Source organism: Mauremys reevesii, linkage group 1 (assembly GCF_016161935.1).
Source record: "Mauremys reevesii isolate NIE-2019 linkage group 1, ASM1616193v1, whole genome shotgun sequence".
Taxonomy (NCBI): Eukaryota; Metazoa; Chordata; order Testudines; family Geoemydidae; genus Mauremys; species Mauremys reevesii.
Window position 1 is genome coordinate 140,662,307 of NC_052623.1, and position 22,613 is coordinate 140,684,919.

General features: G+C 45.4%; 1 long non-coding RNA gene across 2 annotated transcripts; it reads left to right on the forward strand.

The window, feature by feature from the left end:
* Positions 1–675: 675 nt before the first annotated feature.
* LOC120395975 lies at positions 676–21,019 on the forward strand. 2 transcript variants are annotated; one of them, XR_005592907.1, is made up of 5 exons: positions 676–736; positions 14,191–14,223; positions 18,984–19,032; positions 20,021–20,073; positions 20,803–21,019. It is a non-coding gene; the product is annotated as an uncharacterized LOC120395975 (long non-coding RNA). The 2 variants fall into 2 exon arrangements; XR_005592906.1 differs by lacking the exon at positions 20,803–21,019 and adding an exon at positions 20,388–20,516.
* Positions 21,020–22,613: the final 1,594 nt, after the last annotated feature.

Here is a 22,613-nt window from a genome sequence, read left to right on the forward strand (position 1 = left end):
GCTACTCCAATTAGACAAAGCACCAACAGGAACGTATCTACAGTTCTCAAACACTACAATGTCTACAAGTTCCAGACACAGTTACAAAACAAATCCGCTCACATATAACATTTTCCCCAGATATTAATTATACTAATTTTCTATGATGGAATATATGCCTACATCCACACCATACACATTATTGTAATAATCTTTGTAAAAAGTTTGTCTCATAAGGTATCACTTGAAAACCCATAATTTGCTGGTTAATATTTTCCTGGTAAAATATGTGTGGTAACATTGCATGTGAAATTACAAGGTTCCTCTATATAATATTATTAACACACATTCCAAACCCCACAGCTCTGCCCAGGCAGAAATCAGATCAGCTCCAAACAAAGGTAGGAATTTGTGCTTGCTTTAATTTGCATTTAAGCAGTAAACAGAGTCATCAAGTAGGAGAGAAAACAAAGGAAGTTCAAACAGGTGAGAAAAAACCCAGCAGGTACTATCCTTCTACGCAGACTCTTTGTCTCCTGGGTTTCAGTTGGAAATGTTTTTCAAGAGGGGGACTGAAACTATAAATAGGAGGGACAAACACCTCAAGGGATGCAAAGACTGAAGTGGGCAAGAAAATCCTCCCTTCTTCTTACCCAGCTCAGTCTTTGCACCTGAGAAGATAAAAGGACCAGCCAGTGGACTTCTAGGGGAGGGGTCATGACCTGAGAGTTTGATCAGTAATCTGCTGGAGCATGTGGTGAGAAAGTTTGCTTTGCAACTAAGATAGGGTTTTAAATGTTAGTGTTTTATTTTTATTGTAACCTTTTATGACTTTTAAGCTTTATTAGTTGTACACCCTTTAAATTATCTGTTTGTAGTTAACAAATTTGTTTTACTGTTTTATCTAATCCAGCATGTTTAAATTGAAGTGTTTGGACAACTATTTAAGGTCACAAACGGGCATATTATTCCTTTAAAGGAATAATGGATTTAATGTATTTGCTCTGCCTAGGAGAGGGCTGGGTAGTACAAGACATTTCTGGGGGAAAATCTGGGATGGGTGTATGTGTTGGGGGTCACCCTGCATTATTACAAAGGCTGGTGAGAGCCAAGGTACAGCTGTTAGGCTGCAGATACAGACACTCAGGGTGTGGCTTGTATGCTGGAAGGCTGTTTGAGTGGCCCAGAGTGGGAGCTAATACAGCAAGGCATTGTAAAACCACCAAGGTTATATGGCAGGGCATTGTATGGCATTAGTCTGGATTGTGCCTCTGATATGTCAAATGTGCATACCAGGGGAATAAACTATCACCCCAAAAACTGTTCAAGTCACTTAGAAGAACAGATGGAAAACCAAGAAATTACAGTGTTATAGATCCCTGTGCAGAATTATCACATTAGTAAAATGCACAGATCTAAGGAGGACTTACCAAATACAGAATCAGCAACCATAAACTCAAAGGGGGGGGGGGAATTAATATAATAATATCTAACTCTTATATAGCAGTTTTCAGCTGTAGATCTCAGTGTAAACACAGAGAGGAGGAACTATATAATCAATAAAAAGAACAGGAGTACTTGTGGCACCTTAGAGACTAACAAATTTATTTGAGCATAAGCTTAGGCTCAAATAAATTTGTTAGTCTCTAAGGTGCCACAAGTACTCCTGTTCTTTTTGGGGATACAGACTGACACAGTTGCTATTCTGAAACCTATATAATCAATAACAGGATAAATTAAAACAAAAGGATACTTCCTACAGCAATGTCCAAAACACAAGGAAATGGAAGAAAAAGATTCCCTCCAATTATCAGAAACACTACTAGATTTCCCATGTTAAAAAGTCAAGAGGAAAAGGTTGGAGAGAGGGAAAAGATAGCAGATAGAGCAACATGCTGTCTAGTAATCTCCCACTGAATGAGAAATGGATAGTAACATTTACAGCATGCTAATAAACTGAGTTAATTAAATTGAGAAAATGTAGCAGGACTGGCAAAAAAGAAGGGGAAGACGTAAAGGGGGATGGGAGATGTAGAGGGAAGGACTGCAATCATGTGCAATTTACGACTCTGGCCTGTAGATGGTAACACTCTGGCACTGACGAGACAGCCCGAGCAGCACATAAGAGGCTCAAAGAAGAAAGGAAAATTCTCCTCTCAGTTACGTTGTGAAGGATGCACAGTATGAAGGGGAATAACTTCTCTCTTTTTCATCCCACTTCCCACTATATCCAGTGCTCATGTGGTCTGTGCTCCAATATAATGTTTGTAGAAAATGAAACATTTTGGCTTTGGGACTGAAACAGACTCCTGAGAGATCAAAATTCCGTTGGACAGTTCCTCTGCAGTTGAAACCACTTTTTGTTTGATAATAAATAATACTTTGCATGTATGCAGCAATCAGTACGCTCAAAATTACTTTACAAACATAAATATTAGACCCACTTTTCAAGTATAGAAACTGGTAAAAGATTAAAGTGGTCACTGTTAAAAAGTTAATGTTTTCCAACAGAAGTATTGAAAATATCAGTTTTCCTGTACTGAAATAACTGTTGGAACTGTGTGTTAGAGTAATAAAGCTGTCACACAGGAATGTTAGTAAGAGTCTGAACTTTATTTCTTGGCCCCAGTTACATGATATGGGTCAGGTTTACAAAAGTATAATATGCCCCTGTCAGCACGGTCAGTAATATTCATTGACTCCTGTGGTTATTGTTGTATCGTACTTTAAGAAAATCAATGCAAATGAAACATAACACTATCCAAATAAGTTATAACCACCACAAGCTAATGTAGCCAGTAAATAAAATATACTATTGCCCCCCTTTTGGCCCAAGCAGTTAGCTAATATTTGGGTTGTTTCCATTAGGAGAAGAAATTGATGAAAAGAGTCAGGATTTCTTTGGTGCTATCTTGTTTATTTACAAACCGTGTTCAGGGAAATAGGACTTTGTACATTCATCAGCTTTAAACAGGCCAGTAATTGATGGTATTCATTAACATAATAATACAAACAAAGACATTTAGGATGGAGATGATGATAGACTAATGCAGTGTTTCCCAAACTTGGGACGCTGCTTGTGTAGGGAAAGCCCCTGGCAGGCCGGGCTGGTTTGTTTACCTGCCACGTCCGCAGGTCTGGCTGATTGCGGCTCCCACTGGCCGCGGTTCTCTGCTCCAGGCCAATGGGAGCTGCTGGAAGCGGCGGCCAGTACGTCCCTTGGCCCGCGCCGCTTCCAGCAGCTCCCATTGGCCTGGAGCCGCGATTGGCTGGACCTGCGGACATGGCAGGTAAACAAATTGGCACGCTGGGGCTTTCCCTACACAAGCAGCGTCCCAAGTTTGGGAAACACTGGACTAATGGAATCCTCCTGACAGATCAGAGGATTATTCTTCCTCCTATTGGACATTTCTCTGTAACAGTCTCTGAATTTCATTGGTTTTCTGATCACATGACACTTATTTTCTCAGAACAGGTATCAGAGGGGTAGAACAGCTCTTGCTTCAGTACCTCACTGAGACTTGCTAAGTTTGAGCAATAAGAGTCACCAGCTTGCTAATATTCGTCAAACTGGAGCCTCACAGGAGGCTTGTGTGATAGCTAAATTAAGACCAGGTCTGCACTATAAACTGTCTCTCAGGGGTGTGAAAAATCCAGTGTAGATAGTACTATGTTGATGGGAAGGCTTCTCCTGTTGACATAGGGTACGTCTACACTACAGGATTATTCCGATTTTACAGAAACAGGTTTTGTAAAACAGATTGTATAAAGTCGAGTGCACGCGGCCACACAACGCACATTAATTCGGCGGTGTGCGTACATGGTCCGAGCCTAGCGTCGATTTCCGGAGCGTTGCACTGTGGGTAGCTATCCCGTAGCTATCCCATAGTTCCTGCAGTCTGCCCCACCCCTTGGAATTCTGGGTTGAGGTACCAGTGCCTGATGGGGCAAAAATCATTGTCGCGGGTGGTTCTGGGTACAGCCCCACCCCTCCCTCCGTGAAAGCAGCAGACAACAGTTTTGCGCCTTTTTTCCTGGGTGAACCGTGCAGACGCCATAGCACAACAAGCATGGACCATGCTCAGCTCAATACCGCAATCGTGGACGTTTTAAACACCTCGCGCATTCTCGTGCAGTCTATGCTGAACCAGGACCTGCACAGCCAGGCGAGGAGGAGGCAGCTACGGCAGCACGGCGATGAGAGTGATGAGGACATGGACACAGAATTCTCTCAAATCGCAGCCCCCTGCGCTTTGGAGACCCTGATAGTAATGGGGCAGGTTCTAGCCATTGAACGCCGATTTTGGGCCCGGGAAACAAGCACAGACTGGTGGGACTGCATAGTTTTGCAGGTGTGGGACGATTCGCAGTGGCTGAGAAACTTTCGCACGCGTAAGGGCACTTTCATGGAACTTTGTGACTTGGTTTCCCCTGCCCTGAAACGCCATAATACCAAGATGAGAGCAGCCCTCACAGTGGAGAAGCGAGTGGCAATAGCCCTCTGGAAGCTTGCAATGCCAGACAGCTACCGGTCAGTCGGGAATCAATTTGGAGTGGGCAAATCTACTGTGGGGGCTGCTGTGATGCAAGTAGCCAAAGCAATCATTAAGCTGCTGCTACGAAAGGTTGTGACTCTGGGAAACGTGCAGGCCGTAGGGAATCCCACTGCAGCAAAGCCATCCACTAACTGTTGGGGGGCGGTAGATGGAACCCATATCCCTATCTTGGCACTGGAGCACCAGGGCACCCAGTACGTAAGCCGCAAGGGGTACTTATCAATGGTGCTGCAAGCACTGGTGGATCACAAGGGACGTTTCACCAACATCCACGTGGGATGGCCAGGAAGGGTTCATGATGCTCGCGTCTTCAGAAGCACTACTCTGTTTAAACGGCTGCAGCAAGGGAATTACTTCCCAGACCAGAAAATAACAGTTGGGGATGTTGAAATGCCTGTAGTTATCCTGGGGGACCCAGCCTACCCCTTGATGCCATGGCTCATGAAGCCATACACAGGCAGCCTGGACAGTGGTCAGGAGCTGTTCAACTACAGGCTGAGCAAGTGCAGAATGGTGGTAGAATGTGCCTTTGGCCGTTTAAAGGCGCGCTGGCGCACATTACTGACTCGCTCAGCCAAACCAATGTCCCCTTTGTTATTGCTGCTTGCTGTGTTCTCCACAATCTCTGTGAGAGTAAGGGGGAGACCTTTATGGGGGGGTGGGAGGCTGAGGCAAATCACGTGGCCGCTGATTACGTGCAGCCAGACACCAGGAAGATTAGAAGAGCACACCAGGAAGCGGTGCGCATCAGAGAAGCTTTGAAAACGAGCTTCATCACTGGCCAGAGTAGGGTGTGACTGCTGTGTTTGTTTCCCCTTGATGAACCCCCAACCCCCTTGATTGACTCATTCCCTGTAAGCAACCCACCCTCCCCCTTCGATTACAGCTTGCTTAAGGAAATAAAGTCACTATCGTTTAAAAATCATGTATTCTTTATTAATTCATTATAAAAAGAGGGAGAGAACTGAGAAGGTGGCCCGGGTGTGGTTTGGGAGGAGGATAGGAGGGAAGGAAAAGGCCACTAAAAAAATTTCACATTAATGACAGCCTTCTGGTTGGGCTGTCCACGGGGGTGGAGTGGGCGGGTGCACGGAGCCTCCCCCCACGCGTTCTTACACGTCTGGGTGAGGAGGCTAAGGAACATGGTGAGGGTGGTTATACAGGGGCTGCAGTGGCACTCTGTGATCCTGCTGCCGTTCCTGAAGCTCCACCAGACGCCGGAGCATGTCAGTTTGATCACGCAGCAGCCCCAGAGTTGCATCCCGCCACCGCTGATCTTCGTGCCGCCACCTCTCATCTCGAGCGTCTCTCCTGTCCTCATGTTCGTCCCTCCTATCCTCACGTTGGTCCCTCCTGTCCTCACGGTCACTGGCATCTTTCCTGTACTTTGCTACCACATCCTTCCACTCATTCAGATGCGCTCTTTCATTGCGGGTCACTTCCATGATTTCGGAAAACATTTCTTCTCGCGTATTTTTTTTTTCCGCCGCCTTATCTGAGATAGCCTTCGGGACGGAATAGGGAGGCTTGAAAAATTTGCAGCTGCATGAGGGAGGGGAAAAAAGGGAGAGAAGTATTTAAAAAGATACATTTTACAGAACAATGGTTATACTCTTTCACAGTGAACAGCACTATTCACCTTACATAGCACATGTGATTTCACTACAAGGTCGCATTTTGCATCTTAATATTGAGTGCCTGCGGCTCTGGTGTTACAGATCTCACAGACGCAGGTCCGGGCATCAGAATTCAGCTTGCATGCGGCCATGGTAAGCCACTGTCTTTCGGCTTCTGCAACCTTCATATATACAGTGCTTTACCCCTCCCCCCACCGCATGGCTGGTATCATGAAAGCTCACTGCTAATCACCCCCCTTTTTCCGCCCTCCACCGCGTGGCTAGTAGCTGGGAAGATCCCTGCTAGCCAAACACAAAAAAGCTCATCGCTATTTCACTCCTCCCCTCCCCTCGCTTGGCTACGTGCAAGGAAGGATTTTTTTTTAAGCAGCAGGCCACAAACCCAGTAGGAAAATGGGCATCTCTGTCCCCTTAACTAAATTCCTGATTTTTAACCAGGTTACCCTGAACGATATCACTCTGCTGAGGATAACACAGCGAGATAAAGAACGGATGTTTCTTGAATGCCAGCAATCATCGGGACCATACGCAGCTATGCTTTGTCATGCAATGATACCAGATTACTTGCTACATGCATGGCGTGGTCAAGTGTCCTACCATGGTGGACGGAACAAGGCTGCCTTGCCCAGAAACTTTCTGCAAAGGCTTTTGGAGTACCTCCAGGAGCGCTTCATGGAGATGTCCCTGGAGGATTTTCGCTCAATCCCCAGATATGTTAAACTTTTCTAAGTAACTTTACTGGCTGCGAATGCATCCCAAGTCCTCAGGGCAAATCAATCATTAAAAAACGCTTGCTTTTAAACCAGGTTTTATATTTACAAAGGTACACTCACCAGAGGTCCCTTCCATGGCTTCATTGTCTGGGATAGTGGCTTGGGAGGGCTGGGAGGGTAATTCCGACTGGGTCAGAAAAAGCTCCTGGCTGTTGGGGCTAATGGAGTGCTGTGTGCTCTCTGCAAGGTCGTCCTCCTCACCTTCCTCATCGTCATCTTCCCCGTCCGCATAATCCTCAGCCATGGCTGAGATTACAACCCCCACCTCAGAATCCACGGACAGGGGTGGGGTAGTTGTGGCGCAGCCCCCTAAAATTGCATGCAGCTCAGCGTAGAAGCGGCATGTTTTTGGCCCTGCACCGGACCTTCCGTTTGCTTCTTTGGTTTTCTGGTAGGCTTGTCTGAGCTCCTTAACTTTCACTCTGCACTGCACTGAGTCCCTGCTGTGGCCTTTTTCCATCATAGCCTTGGAAATTCTTTCAAATACTTTTTCATTTCGTCTTTTGGAACGCAGTTCTGTTAGCACTGAATCCTCTCCCCATATAGCGATCAGATCCAGTACCTCCCGTGCAGTCCATGCTGGAGCTCTTTTTCAATTCTCAGGAGACTGCATTGTTAACTGTGCTGATGAGCTCTGCGTGGTCACCTGTGCTGATGAGCTCTCCACGCTGGGGAAGCAGGAAATGAATTTCAAAAGTTCGCGGGGCTTTTCCTGTGTACCTGGCCAGTGCATCCGAGTTCAGATTGCTGTCCAGAGCGGTCACAGTGGTGCACTGTGGGATACCGCCCGGAGGCCAATAGCGTCGATTTGCAGCCACACTAACCCTAATCCGATATGGTAATACCGATATTAGCGCTACTCCTCTTGTTGGGGAGGAGTACAGAAACCGGTTTAAAGAGGCCTTTATATCGATATAAAGGGCCTCGTAGTGTGGACGGGTGTGGCGTTAAATTGGTTTAACACTGCTAAAATTGGTTTAAACGCGTAGTGTAGACCAGGCCATAGTTACTGCCTCTGACAGAGGTGGAGTAGTACCTATATCAGTGTGAGAAGCCCTCCTGTCGGCATAGGAAGCACTACAGCAGCACTGCTGCAGCGTTTTAAGTGTAGACCTGCCCTAAGCCTGTAGTGATGTTGCTTAATCACCTGTAGTGATGTTGCTAGAATAGGGACTAGGACAAGGTTGGAGGGGAGAGGGGGACGTGCTGCCAAATTGTCTGAGAACCAGAACTTGTACCTTTGCTCTGGGACTAGATTCTTCATCTAGTGGAACTTCTGTGGTTCAACAGACTGGTACCCAAACCAGGAGAGGCAGGGGGTGAGGAGTGGGAAGGAAGAAGGCACAGAGGCAACTAGAAGCTACCAAAAGCAGTATTGGATTTTACAATGGCGCCAGTGGTGTCATCGCACCAGGCCCATTATGGTTGCCAGGCAGGAGCACTGGAAGCTCCCTAGAAGTGGGAGGGCCACAGGCACCTGGACCATGCCCCCCCTCCACCTTGAGGAGTCTCTGCTCGGCCTCTTTCCCTCAAGACCCTGCCTTTGCTCCACCCCTTCCCGCCCCCGCTCTGCCTCTTCCTGCGAGGCCCTACTTGCTGCTTGCTCCTCTCTGCCCTCTTCTCTCCCCGTCACTCATTTTTAAGTGTAGACCTGCCCTAAGGAAAAAAATGATGGGGGCAATGTCCCCCTGTTTCCCCCCCCATTCCGGTGCCCCTGGTGCCAGGTGTCTGTTTTTTGACTGGAAACTCCAGGTGCCGGAAAGACTGGTTGAAAAGTGGACTGGTGCTGATTGGACACTAAAAGTCCAGTTACAGGAGTAACTCCCCACCTGGAGGGTGGGAACAACAGCCGCTGCTGCTGCCTGGAGAAGCTGCAGAGTGCAGCTCAGCTGGAGAGAGAAAGAACTGGCTCCCAAGGACCCATCTCCAGCAGAGAGAAGTAGGTACTGGCTCTGTGCTGCCACAAGGGGAATCCTGTCCATCACCCCATGACGTGCTTGCCCCTGGCCCCTGCCTCACTCCGGGGACCGACCTCCCCATCTTTTACACTTGTTCCCCAGGGGGTCCCACAAAAGGTTAATTCGGCCCTGCCAAGGAGATAGGCCAGGAGGGGTAGGCAGACAGCTTCTGAGAAGGAAACTCCTCTGTAGTGAACAGTTCAATATTGGCTGTGGTGTTGACAAATAAAATTGTTATGGTGAAGAAGCCAATAAGTATTATTATCCTCCCCTATCCTTCAGAAATTAGAAACTAAAATTATGTATTTCATACTTAATTCAATAAAGCCTTGTGTTTTTAATTTTTTAGAAGCTGTATAATATCTAGTCTGCCACACTGGGGTGCACTAAATGCAGGGGCCTTATCACGGAATTTAAGTAAAGCTTGCTATGACACACATGGTGCCTTGATCATATGTGATAAATTTTCCACCTCTATTTTGCAACTATGGCATTTATTTATTAGTTGTGTAGATGCCTGCAGCTGCCAAATATAGGCCTGATCGTAAAAAGTGCTCAGCACTTGCCAGAAGAGTGAGCTCCCTCAACTCCCATTGAGGTTAAGTTAAGGGATCCTTGCAGGATTAAGTCATGTGTGAACAGTTGGGCGTGGGGGTGAGGAGAGCTGGATGCAGCATTTTACTGTATGTAGGAGTAGATTTTTTCCAGATTGCTTATCTGGTATGTGATTATTAAAGTGCAGTTTATTTCTGAAATGGCTAAAGTTGGCATTGTGAGATTCTTTGTTTATTGTCTCTCAGTGATGTCCTATAAAGCTTGCTTAATTTACAAATTAAAAGTTGGATTGTTCACCCTAACTGCTAGTCTTGCAAACTCAACTTCAGAGTCAAGCTGGGTTCTTAATGGCTCAAGCATCGTTACTAGTAAGAACACTTTTGCAGGCCAAATTCTTCCATTCCTTACAAGTCTGGATCAAATTACACCCCAAGTGATACCTGTGCAATTCCATTCTCTTCCCTTCTGCCCAGTTATACTTGTATTCACTTGCAAGCTAAATTCTGCTGTCAGATACATTTAACTACACCAGTGTAAATCCGTATTCCCTCTAATTTTTCCTATGCGTTTGTGGAATGAATTTTGTTATGTGCACCAGTACAGAGGTGATGTGTGACATATGACCTCCATATTGGTGCACATAACAAAATTAATGTGGCAGGGCTGGGGAGGAGGGTTTTGGGATGCAGGCTGCCCTGGGGCTATGGTGGGGAGAGAGGACTCCCCTCAGCTGTCTCCCCCTGCAGCAGCATCTGGGCTGGGGAAGTGGGGCAGAGGCACCTCTCCCCACCACGGCAGCTCTGGGACTGGGGCCGCGGGAGAGGCGCCTCTTCCCTAGCTGCGGCAGGTCCGGGCCAGAGCTGGGTTAGGGGCCACGGGAGGGACACCTCTCCCTGTCATGGCAGGTCTGGGGCTGGGGGAGAGGCATCTCGCCCCCCCCCCCCCCGGGCCGGATTAACACAGATGCTTTAGGGGCTGCAACCTTGGGCTAAGGGGGACCCCGAAAAATAAATCCATCATTATAGACAATTCAGTGGTCACCAACCCGTCGATAGAGATCGACTGGTCGATCCTGGAGCCTCTGCCAGTCGATCGCGATCTCCTGGACGCTAAAAGTCCAGCGTCTCAGCAGGGCTCAGGCAGGCTGCCTGCATGCCATGGCCCCATGCCACTGCCAGAAGCAGCCGGCTGCTGGCATGTCTCTGCGGCCCTGGGTTGGTGGAAGAGGGGGGGCTGTGTGCTGCCCTCGCCCCCAGCACTGTCCCCACAGCTCCCATTGGCTGGGAACTGGCCAATGGGAACTGCGAGGGCCGCACTTGTGGGTAGCGCTACCCTGAGCCCTGCTGTGTTGCCGGCCAGGAGCCGCCTGTGGCAAGCGTCTCCCAGGCTGAAGCCTGCACCTCACACTCCCTCCTGCACCCCAACCCTCTGTCCCAGCCCAGAGCCTCCTCCTGCACCCAAAGTCCCTCCCAGAAAGAAACTGATATAACAGCTGTTCTAAAGTAAGAAGTAGGCTATTTTGAATTAACTTACCAACTATATTCTACATGTTTAAGACTGAAATGGAACCATACAATGGCTTTGTTAATTAAAAGGCAAGTTTAGTATAGCAATAGCCTCGTTGCCATAACTGTGATCATTTTGTTTTAAATTAGGAAAAAGACTTGTATACAGGGGCCCCGCAAAATCTAATAGCCGCAGGCCCACAGGAGAGTTAATCTTGCCCTGGCCCTGCCCCGCTTGCATGGCTCCTGCATGGCTGCACAGTTTAGAAGGAACTTAGGTGTAAATCCAAAGTAACTCTACTGTCAAATATTTTCATTATATCAGGATTGCCAGGGCGAGGACATCTTATTTTTGAACAATACAGTTATTTAAGAATGCTCAGCATACTACAGTATGGCAGGCTATTTGCAATTTATCAGTGTGGTTATATCTATGGCCACAAGTTAAACATATCCTTTGATTCCCAGATTTATGTAACAAAAATTATACAAGGCCATTGTTTATCATGCAGTATGTGAATTTGGCATCCGATTTCACTGTAGCAGATGAATTTAGAACGGTTGATAAATTATTTGTGAAGCACAATCACTTGAATCATAGGTAATCTTATTAGACTATACTTCCTTCAAACACAGCCAAGAAAAACTCTATTACCAATATGTGTTTCAGTGGGAAATAAAATCTATCTTGTACATGTGCATGCGGCACATCTTGCATCACCGTGCCAGATATACTTGTAAAGAATTATTTGCAGTTATTAATTTTCAGCTTGAGTAGAAGTGTACTGATTTGTTTTATTACCATAAAAGAATAAGTTGGCTTAGCAGAAGCTGTACCTATTATACATTATATGGTGCAAATGAATGTTCATAACATAACTCAGCAGCTTGACTTAGATGTTATTGCGAATCACCATCACAAACAGAAAGCTATGCTTAAAGGGTGTTAAGGTTGCAAAAGTACTCAAGAGTCTGCAAATACGAAAGCTAAGATCACAAACATAGCCTTAACTATCACCTTCTATGTATACATTTATTACAGAGTCATATATGTTTTTCAAGTGTAATATCATCCATGTGTTCCTTAGGCCTGGTCTACACTAGGAGGTTATGTCGAATTTAGCAGCGTTAAATCAAATTAACCCTGCACCCGTCCACACAACGAAGCTATTTAGTTCGACATACAGGTCTCTTTAGTTTGATTTCTGTACTCCTCCCCGACGAGGGGAGTAGCGCTAAATTCGACATGGCCATGTCAAATTAGGGTAGGTGTGGATGGAATTAGACGCTAATAGCTCTGGAAGCTATCCCACAGTGCACCACTCTGTTGACGCTCTGGACAGCAGTCCGAGCTCGGATGCTCTGACCAGCCACACAGGAAAAGCCCTGGGAAAATTTGAATTCCTTTTCCTGTCTGGCCAGTTTGAATCTCATTTCCTGTTTGGACATTGTGGCGAGATCAGCAGCACTGGCAACGACGCAGAGCTCTCCAGCAGAGGTGTCCATGCAATCTCAGAATAGAAAGAGGGCCCCAGCATGGACTGATCGGGAAGTCTTGGATCTGATCGCTGTGTGGGGCGATGAGTCTGTGTTTTCGGAGCTGCGCTCCAAAAAACGGAATGCAAAGATCTACGAGAAGATCTCCAAAGCCATGACAGAGAGAGGATACAGCCGGGATGCAACGCAGTGCCGCGTGAAAATCAAGGAGCTGAGACAAGGCTACCAGAAGACCAAAGCGGCAAACAGATGCCTGTATAGGGCTTAATGAGCCAGGGCATTAGCTCTGAGCCTGGGTCCCGAGGATCACTATAGGCATCTCCACATCCCCAACAGTTATTTTGTGGTCCGGGAAGAAAATACCTTCCTGCAGGCGTCTAAACAGACCAGAGTTCCTGAAAACACGCGCGTCATGAACCTTGCCCGGCCATCCGACGTTGATGTTAGTAAAACGTCCCCTACGGTCCACCAGTGCTTGCAGCACCATTGAAAAGTAGCCCTTTCGGTTAATATACTGGCTGGCCTGGTGGTCCGGTCCCAGGATAGGGATGTGAGTTCCATCTATAGCCCCACCGCAGTTTGGGAATCCCATCGCAGCGAAGCCATCTATGATGACCTGAACGTTTCCCAGGGTCACTACCTTTGAGAGCAGTAGCTCAACGATTGCGTTGGTTACTTGCATCACAGCAACCCCCACGGTAGATTTGCCCATGCCAAAGTGGTTCGCTACTGACCGGTAGCTGTCTGGCGTTGCAAGTTTCCAGAGGGCTATGGCCACTCGCTTCTGCACAGTCAGGGCTGCTCGCATCCGGGTGTCCTTGCGCTTCAGGGCAGGGGACAGCAACTCACACAGTTCAAGGAAAGTTCCCTTACGCATCCTAAAGTTTTGCAGCCAGTGTGATTCATCCCAGATCTGCAGCACTATGCGGTTCCACCAGTCCGTGCTTGTTTCCCGGGCCCAGAATCACCGTTCCACAGCATGAACATGACCCATTGCCACCATGATGTCCACGGCGCGGGGTCCTTGCTTTGTCAGAGGTCTGTGCCACTCTCAGACTTCATGTCCTCACCGCGCTGCCGTAGCCTCCTCGCCCGATTTCTCAGCATCTGACTGTGAAAAAGGTGGACGATAAGGTGCGAGGAGTTGACAACGGCCATAACTGCAGCGATGATCGCAGCAGGCTCCATGCTCGCAGTGCTGTGGCGTCCGCGCTGTCACTCACCAGAAAAGTGCGTGAACTGATTGCCCCCCGGCGCTTTCAGGGAGGGAGGGCGGGAATGATGGTTGAATGACGACAGTTACCCAAAACCACCCTCGACACATTTTTTCCCCCAGCAGGCATTGGGGGCTCGACCCAGAATTCCAATGGGCAATGGGGACTGCGGGAACTGTGGGATAGCTGCCCACAGTGCACCGCTTCCAATGTCGACGCTTGCCCCATTAGTGTGGACTCAAAGTCGAATTACTGTCCTTAGTGTGAATACACACGTTCGACTTTGTAATATCGGTTCCACAAATTCGATTTAAGTAAAATTGAACTACTCTGGTAGTGTAGACATACCCTTAGATACCTGAAACTCACTTTCATTAAATATGCATACAAATAAAACTTGGCTCAAATGTATGACTGTAACAGTGTATTTAGAACATGATGAAAGGTACCCGAATACTTTCTCTCACTATCTGCCCTGCTCTTCTTTGCACTTATGTAGCTATTTTTATCTTTCAGGTGCAAACAATAGCTAATCAATCATCACAACAGGTAAGTACTAATACAGATGAAGAGAGAGAGAGAGAAGGAGAGTGAAGATGCCATGCATGCTTCACTTTGCTGCCTTGTTATGAAATCTTTTAGATTACAATTGCTGCACTGGTGTGGTTGGGATATAACTAAGGTCCTGGTCCTGCAAGCTGCTCCATGTGGGTGTACCTCTGAGCGCCCCATTGAAATCAATGGGATTCCTGGTGAGCACAGGAGTCTGCCTGCATGAAGCAGGTTACAGGGTTGGGGTCTTAGTTAAAACTATGTTTATAGGCTGCCTGGTTGTGAGAAGTTTGTTAAATCTGTATAACAAAGTGCCTGCTTGTCCATAGTGGCAGCACAACTGATTTTCAAAAGCGATTAGTGACGAGATACCTCAATTTTAGATTGTCCAACTCAAGAGGGTGGTTTCTTAGCACTTTCAGAAAGTCACACCCCTTTAAGATGTCTGAGGTTGAGGCACTCAAAATCACTCATCTCTAGATACTGTTGGCTTATGTATTTAAACTATTTCTCAGTATAGCTGAAAATGTAGCGTAAACAGAGTCTAAGTGATTTGGCCAAGATAACTGAGGGAATGAGAAACTGCTGAGTTCTAATCTCACCTAGTTTTGTGCCCAGAACACTAAATTTTTTTTTCCTTCTTTACTGTTGTGAGGTGCATTGTGGGGGCAGCAGAGCAGTAAAGGCTGAACAGATGTCCTTCACACCTTCTACCCATGCAAGGCCTGCCCCTGGTTTAAGCTTAGAGAGGCAGGGGCACAATGGATGCTGCGGTATTTCTGTATGTTGCATCTTTTAAAAAATTGTATATGTAAGGTTGTTTTGGCCCCCAAAAGATCAGACTGCATGTTCCCCCTACTGGGGATCAGACACGGTATGTCAGATGGCTACGTAAAAAGGATCCCTGAAGTTCTGTATCATTCTTTGTTGGCATTGTTCAAATAGTCCTGAAACGTAAACTTGCTCATCTTGTGTTGCTGGGAGGCATGCATATTTTGGAACAATGTTCTAGGAAAGTTGAACTGCATACTAAATACAGCCTGTCCGCTCCCAGAGACATCAGGCAAGGTTCTGCAATCCAGTGGCCTAAAGAGGTCATAAACCTGTGTGGAGCCAGCCTCCAGGAAATACTGCTGGTGTAAGGGGATTGCTCAAGTAGCATATTGCTGCTGGAAAGGGTCTATGATGCTGTCCTGCAGCCCCTGGTGCAGGGTCTGTTTCAGGGAAGAATGATGCAAAGCCAGAGCATTCTATGCTAGCCTCTTCTTATACATCAGCTGCTGAGGCTGCTCTAATATATCAGGGGTGAGTTAGGTCCCTAGATGTGACCAGAGTATATGAGGAAGTACAAAGGTGTCAAAGCCATTCTTAGTACCTTTTCCATGCTCGGTAGAGTTCAGGAGGGACAAAAACTGCCACTCTCTCTCTTATTGCTTAAATAAGAAAATGAATCGTGTTAACGATTCTGTTTATTATGTTTCATGGCATACAACAGAGAAGTTAGATAAAAACATAAATATTCTTGCAGGAAGGCTGCAACATAACACTATATTTCTTAGTTAAAACACAAGAAGCCCAAAACAGAGAGAGAAGAAACAGGCTGTTCCCTAAAAACAGAGGCACGACTCACCTCATCTTACTCTAGGCTGGGTCTCTGCAAACAGACTGCTACGAGTCCCAGATCTCACACTTCCCTACAGAGCCCTTTGGCTTGCAAGCCCAACCAGGAAAAACCCTTGAGCATTTAGAGTGGCGGCTTACAATGTAAATATAGTTTTCAATACACCACGTTTATCATTAATTAAAAAGCATAGTAACAAAAATAGTATTTGGTAAGAACTGGAGAGCTCATTCTCTAGACATGCGTAAAGAATTGTTCATTGCCATATTGGCAGAGCCGGTGCAAGGATGTTTCGCGCCCTAGGCGAAACTTCCACCTTGCGCCCCCCTCTGCCCTGAGGTGCCCCCGCCCCCGCAGCAGCTCCCCCCCTCCGCCCTGAGGTGCCCCCCTTGCAGCAGCTCCCCACCCTCCGCCCTGAGGCACCCTCCCCTGCCCCAGCTCACCCCTGCTCCGAGCACGAGCATCCTGAGCACGCTGTCACTCCTTCACTTCTCCCGCCTCCCAGGCTTGCGGCGCCAATCAGCTTAGGCACCGCAAGCCTGGGAGGCGGGAGAAGTGAAGCAGCCATGGTGTGCTTGGGGAGGAGGCGGGGCAGGGGTGAGCTGGGGCAGGGAGTTCCCCTGCGTGCAGCCCCCCCCCTTGCTTGCTGCAGGCGGCCCTCCCTGCGCTTCCCTGCCCCAGCTCTCTCCGCCTAAATGCCGGCGGCGACCGCGGCAGCCGAAGATCCGGCCGCCACGGTCTCTGCCGAAGAAAATGGCGCCCCCCAAATCCCAGTGCCCTAGGCGACCGCCTAGGTCGCCTAAATGGTTGCACCAGCCCTGCATATTGGATGCAGCTGCATCTCATAAAAAAAGAAGATAATAGTGTGGGTGAAATTTGCGAACATGTACTGTGATGGGCTCCCCAGGGTGCAACCTGGAACTGAGGTACTGCTAAACTCTCTGGCATACCAACCTGGGTCCTCTCTCACACTGTGAGGCTGTTGCAAGCTGCAATCCTCGCCAGGTCTTGCACTTACACAGCCATACACAAGCTAGGACACCTCCAGCTGCAGTTACATGAATGCTTTCGCTAGCCACTTACGAACCACCAATAGAGAGGTTTCAGCCAGTTCCTCCCAGCCCCCGAGCCTAGGATCCCAGAGCTGTACCATCTTGCCCTGGTCAAAAGCCTGACCAGTGTAAGTTCATTACTCAGTCTACCCCTCCCTCAATGTGGAGAGGACAATGCACCAGCCCCTGTTCCTGAGCAGATTTCCCTTTTCTGTAGTTTATGAACTACAGAAAGATAAATTTTAAGTTTATATGTGTATAGATCAAAGTTTGTAACGTAAGAAATAAAACAAAATCACAATCTAAATTCTATACTCTAGACAGGATTTGAATCAAACAATGTCTCACCCTGATGGTACAAACAGTCCACCAATCTTCAGGCTTGTCTACACTATCAAGCGGGGTCGATCTAAGATATGCAACTTCAGCTACATGAATAGTGTAGCTGAAGTCAAGATACTTAGATCTACTTACTGCAGTGTCTTCACTCCCATCAACTCCGCTTGCACTCCTCATTCTAGTGAAGTACCAGAGTTGATGGAAGAGCACTCAGCAGTCAATTTATTGTGTCTATACTAGACGCGATAAACCGACCCCCGCTGGATCGATACACTACCTGCCGATCCAGTGGGTGGTGTAGATAAGCCCTTCCACACACAGGCTAGAAATCCCTTCAGTCAGGGACTACATTCCCAGTTCAGTCTTTGTTCCTAAGGTGCTTCCAGGTGTTGAGTTGTTGGGGGAGTGAGGCCAAGTGGTGATGTCACTTCCCCCTTTTATAGTTTCTGCCCCGTGGAGAAAACTTTATTCTAAGCAAAGTCCCCAGCACAGTTTGTTGGAAAAGTACAGGCACAAGATGGAGTCCAGTGTCACATGAGCTGGTCATATGCCCTTGCATGCTTCAATGAGTCATAGCAGAGGCCATTTACCCATATCCTGGCTAGAACATTCACAGGAAAGTCCATCAGGTAGGGATAGGCCATAGAAGAAGCTTATTAAGAAACACAATGAGCCATTACCTTGAATGGCTCATCCCAAATGTGCTGGCTAGACTGGATGTAAACTACCTTATGGATGTCACCCAGAAGCAAACACATTTGAAATACTGGTACATAGTCAATATTCATAACTTCAGATACAATGACAGCACATACAATCCAACAGGATATTAACGTTCAACAGATCAAGACTTTTAGAATGATACCTTACAAGGCATACTTTGCACAAAACATATCATAATTATATCATCAAGTTAAATATGGGGGTGCCAGGGTGTTACTTTGGGGTACATAATGTCACATATACCAAAAAAAAGGTTTTCCTGGGCACAAAACTGAAAGTATAATTTAATACTCCCCTTCAGAGTTAAATTTGTAGATGTGTAAAATATACTCTGAAGTGCAATAAACCATGCACAGTTCTAAGTTCTAAAATATGCATTTCAAGAAGAATCCATGCACATTGGCTTGAACTATACACAGAGGGTTAGTTTCTTACTTAATCTGGCCACAAAGAATCCTATGGACAAAGAGGAAAAACTCCCCTGTGAATGATGAGCCTGAATGGATTGAGAAATAGTGGGTTATTCTGACAGTTATATACTCTCTTCACTATATAAAGATTGTATGTCAACATTCAGAGCCAGATTGTGATACGCTCAATGCACCTTAGTATCTTATTAGTACGTTACACCATAAAGTCAAGAGTATTGCAGTCTGGCCCCAATTCAACAACTTTGATCAGGTGGGTAGTCCCAAAAAAGTGGAGCTGATTTTTTTCTGTATACACTCTCTATATCCTGGTACTTGTGTGATGAACATAGAGTCAGGATTCTTTCCTTTATTGGCTACACAGTCAGCTCAGGGTGGCTGCAGAGCATGGATTTATTGTAATGACCGTATTTATTTTAATAGAGAGAGACTCTTCCATAGAATCTCAATTTAATCTAATTTTTGCTTAGGTTACCTGGCAACTTTTGTGGCTTTTATTTCATAATTTTTATGTTTTTTGGTCCCTTTTTTTAAATTATTTTTTTAAGAAACACTTTTTTTTTATTAAGTGTTTGAAGTGTTTTTGTTCTGTAGGTATGCTGACCTTCTACCATCTGTGACTGCTTAATGACATTGACTGAAGGTAGGTCTTATGATATGTGCTCCTAGGTTCTTTGTAATTGAAGCTGGCGTATTGCAGTAAAAAGTTTATGGGCTCACTGGAGGATTCATACCAGTGGGTTACACCAGAGTAAATAAGTGTTCTGTAACTGAAAATGGCCAGTATTCTGAAGATACCGCATATGTATTTCCTGAGGAAGTAGTTGGTGCCATGCGTTTTGGCAGTGCCATACAGGATTGTTCATACACAATAAGTTTAACAAGAGTAAAGATTTGAAGTGTGTAACACTGGAGTCTAATTATCATTCAAAATATTAATATTTTTACAAATATTTTACATCTTAAACAAAAATTATTGGAAATGATTAATTAAGGGTCCAAGTATTCCCCCCTGCATCTAGTTCTCCATCAGTCACTACTAGAGTTATGTGATTTATTTATTTTTTAAATCACTGGCAGTTTAAGAAATAAAAAAAAAATCATTTGGGGTCAACCTGAAACTAATTTTCATTTTAATTTTCAAAGAACCAAGGAGCTGAAAAAAAATTGCTCAACCCACTATATTTTGTTTTTATTTTGGGCATCTTGAACCATTTTTTGAATAGATGCAAAGGAAATAAAGGGCTACATTCATATGAGGACTTAGGCACCATTCAAAAAACTGAGGAAGTGGAGGTGCTCCCCTTTATATCCAACAGCCCAGTGATTAGAGCACTCGTGGCAGCTGCAGGTTTGAATCTCTTTCTGGAGCTTTACTTATAATCACTTAATTATGTGTTGTTTTTGATCTTTGCTTACATTTTTGCAAATTTTAAGAGGCAATGTTAACACTGAGTGGGAGTGAAAATAGTGAGAGATGTGGGATGACATGGCAGTGGGGAACTGGCTGCATCCCTTAGTTTCTCATTTGTAGACATTCTGGTTTGGGGGCCTTAAAGGGTGTAAAAAGTATTGGGATTTAGGGGTTGATGGGTTTTTGTTTTGGGTTTTTTTTCTGTTTGTGTTAGTAGGTTTCTATTAAAACAGGCAGAAGAGGATGAAGATGGAAAAGGAAAAAGAGGAAGTAAGTACAGAATTCTCTTTCCAGTCAGTAATAAATTAATCTTTTGCAATAGTGCACTACTATAGAGCAAAAGGGGTAACATTTCTCCTCCATGACCTCTACAAGCAATCGGTATATTTGATTACCTTTATTGAAGTAGCTTGCAAATAGCTAGTGGTCAATAAAATGACATAGCCCTATTAAAAAAAAATCTAGACACAGTATTTGATTTGATGAGCATCAGCAATATTTAATTCCACATTTACTCCCCTTGGTTTTGAAGAATTGTAGCTTAGGCTCTAGTCTACAAAAATAAAATATTCTCTCCTTTTTAGATGGCAACTCAGGTCTGGTTTGGAGCTAGTCTTCTCCTTCTTCCCTTCTATGGGCTGGTAACTGTTTCCTTGCCTAAATGGCTGTGTGGTGTATGTGCCCCATTGCATCTTACAATAAATGGTTTGCTGTCTTGTGTGAGATACAGTAATGCAGATGCTTGCTCATGAATTGGGATGTGTCTCAAGGTCAAAGCTGGAATGTGTCTCAAACCAGCAACCCTGGATTCTCTCTTCAGATTATTTTAGGGTGCTCTATTTATAAAGAAAAGACACAGCACTCACCACTCTTATTCTATACCAGATGGAAAAAGAGCTGGAGACCTGTTCCCTATTAATTCTGGTAAAACCTGTTTGCAGTGTCATGTCAATAAATATATTAACACTGAAATTAAATTTTCCCAATTTGTGCTCCCAGGAAAAGGAAATCCAGGAATCCAAGTGGATCCTATCATAGTGGCCCCAACCCAGCTGGTCATAGCTGATTATAAAATGGACTCCACCATTCTCCACATACTGTACACAGGAATTACTTTTTCAGAAATAATTAATGCACCATGACTAAATTTATGGCACATCAGCCTCACTCTTGCCATTGCACCAAAATGAAGGATGCAGGTTAAAGGCAAATGTTATCCCAGTATACTTATAGGCCCTTTGCAGCGCATTGGAAGGGGCATCAAGGTGTGTTAGTACCACCTAGTGGCAAAAATCACATTGATAAAGTTCTGGAAAATACACAGTGTGAGAATATGCAGATTTTTAAAATCTATATAGGAAAACACACAATCGGTTCATTTTAGCTGTCAAAACTGTTTTATAATCTGCACGGAGCACATCTGAGTTAGTATTTCTACCCAATGTATTGAACCCAAATGCTCTTCATATTTTAAAATAACCAAAGGGTAATAATAAAAAGTTGCAAGATGACATTGTGTGTCATTAATTTTTTTTCATGACACTAACAGTCAGCTTCTAGAGCTGTGAGCAGAAGTGATATTGTTTTCCTCCTTGAGGGTTTTCTCAGCCCCTGGCAGGAGGCAGTTGTATTTAATGAAGAAACCAGTACTTCAGTATGAAGTGCATAATTCATGAACCCCTTTCTTTCTAAAGTGGTACCAGCTGCTTTTATCTAATTGAAAATGGTAAAAAGAAAACGTAACTCTTTTGTTAAAATGCAGCTGTTGCTTTGAAAACCACCTGTTTGCCAAGTAATATTACAAGAGAGTAACATCCTCAACTACTGCCGGCAGTCACTAGCTGTAGCAACTGCAAAACAACAATGTAGTGTAGTGATTAGATACTTCTCACTGGTGAGAAACAAGTAAGGCTGCTTTTCATATTACAAAGTCTGATCTACAATATTGTGAGAAAATCAGTATGCCAATATTCCTAAGTGCCTACATTTGCTCTTGGTGTCTTGAATAATGTGAAAAAACAGAAAGACAGAAAGACAGGCACGCGCCCTGTCTACCCCCAAGGATACCTGAAAGAAACTGGAACAAAGGACAGTCACTACAGGGGGTGTGAGTGATTGCTGGACCCAGACTAGCAGGAGACTAGTCAGTATCAGAGCTGTAGCTGTGTTAGTCTAGAACTGTAAAAGCAGGAAAGAGTCCTGTGGCACCTTATACACTTATACATGTATTGGAGCATGAGCTTTTGTGGGTGAATACCCACTTCGTCGGATGCATCCGACGAAGTGGGTATTCACCCACGAAAGCTCATGCTCCAATACATCTGTTAGTCTATAAGGTGCAACAGGACTCTTTGCTGCTCTCTATCAGTGTTATAGAGGGCGAACAATTTATGAGTTTACCTTGTATAAACTTTATACAGGGTAAAATGGATGTATTTGGGTTTGGACCGCATTGGGAGTTGGGCATCTGAATGTTAAAGATAAGAACACTTCTGTAAGTTGCTTTCAGTTAAGCCTACAGCTGTTAGGGGACGTGGTTCAGACCTAGGTCTGAGTTTGCAGCAGGCTAGCGGGTCTGGCTCAAACCAGGCAGGGCACTGAAGTCCTAAGCTGCCAGGGCAGGAAAGCAGGGGCAGAAGTAGTCTTGGCACATCAGTTGGCAGCCCCAAGGGGGTTTCTGTGATCCAACCTATCACACTTGTACTTGCTTAAAATCTAGATCTCTGTAGTTAATAAACTTGTTTTATTCTTTAATCAAAACTAATTCAGTGTTGTGGTTAAACTGGGCTGTGTGGTAACTCCAATTAAAG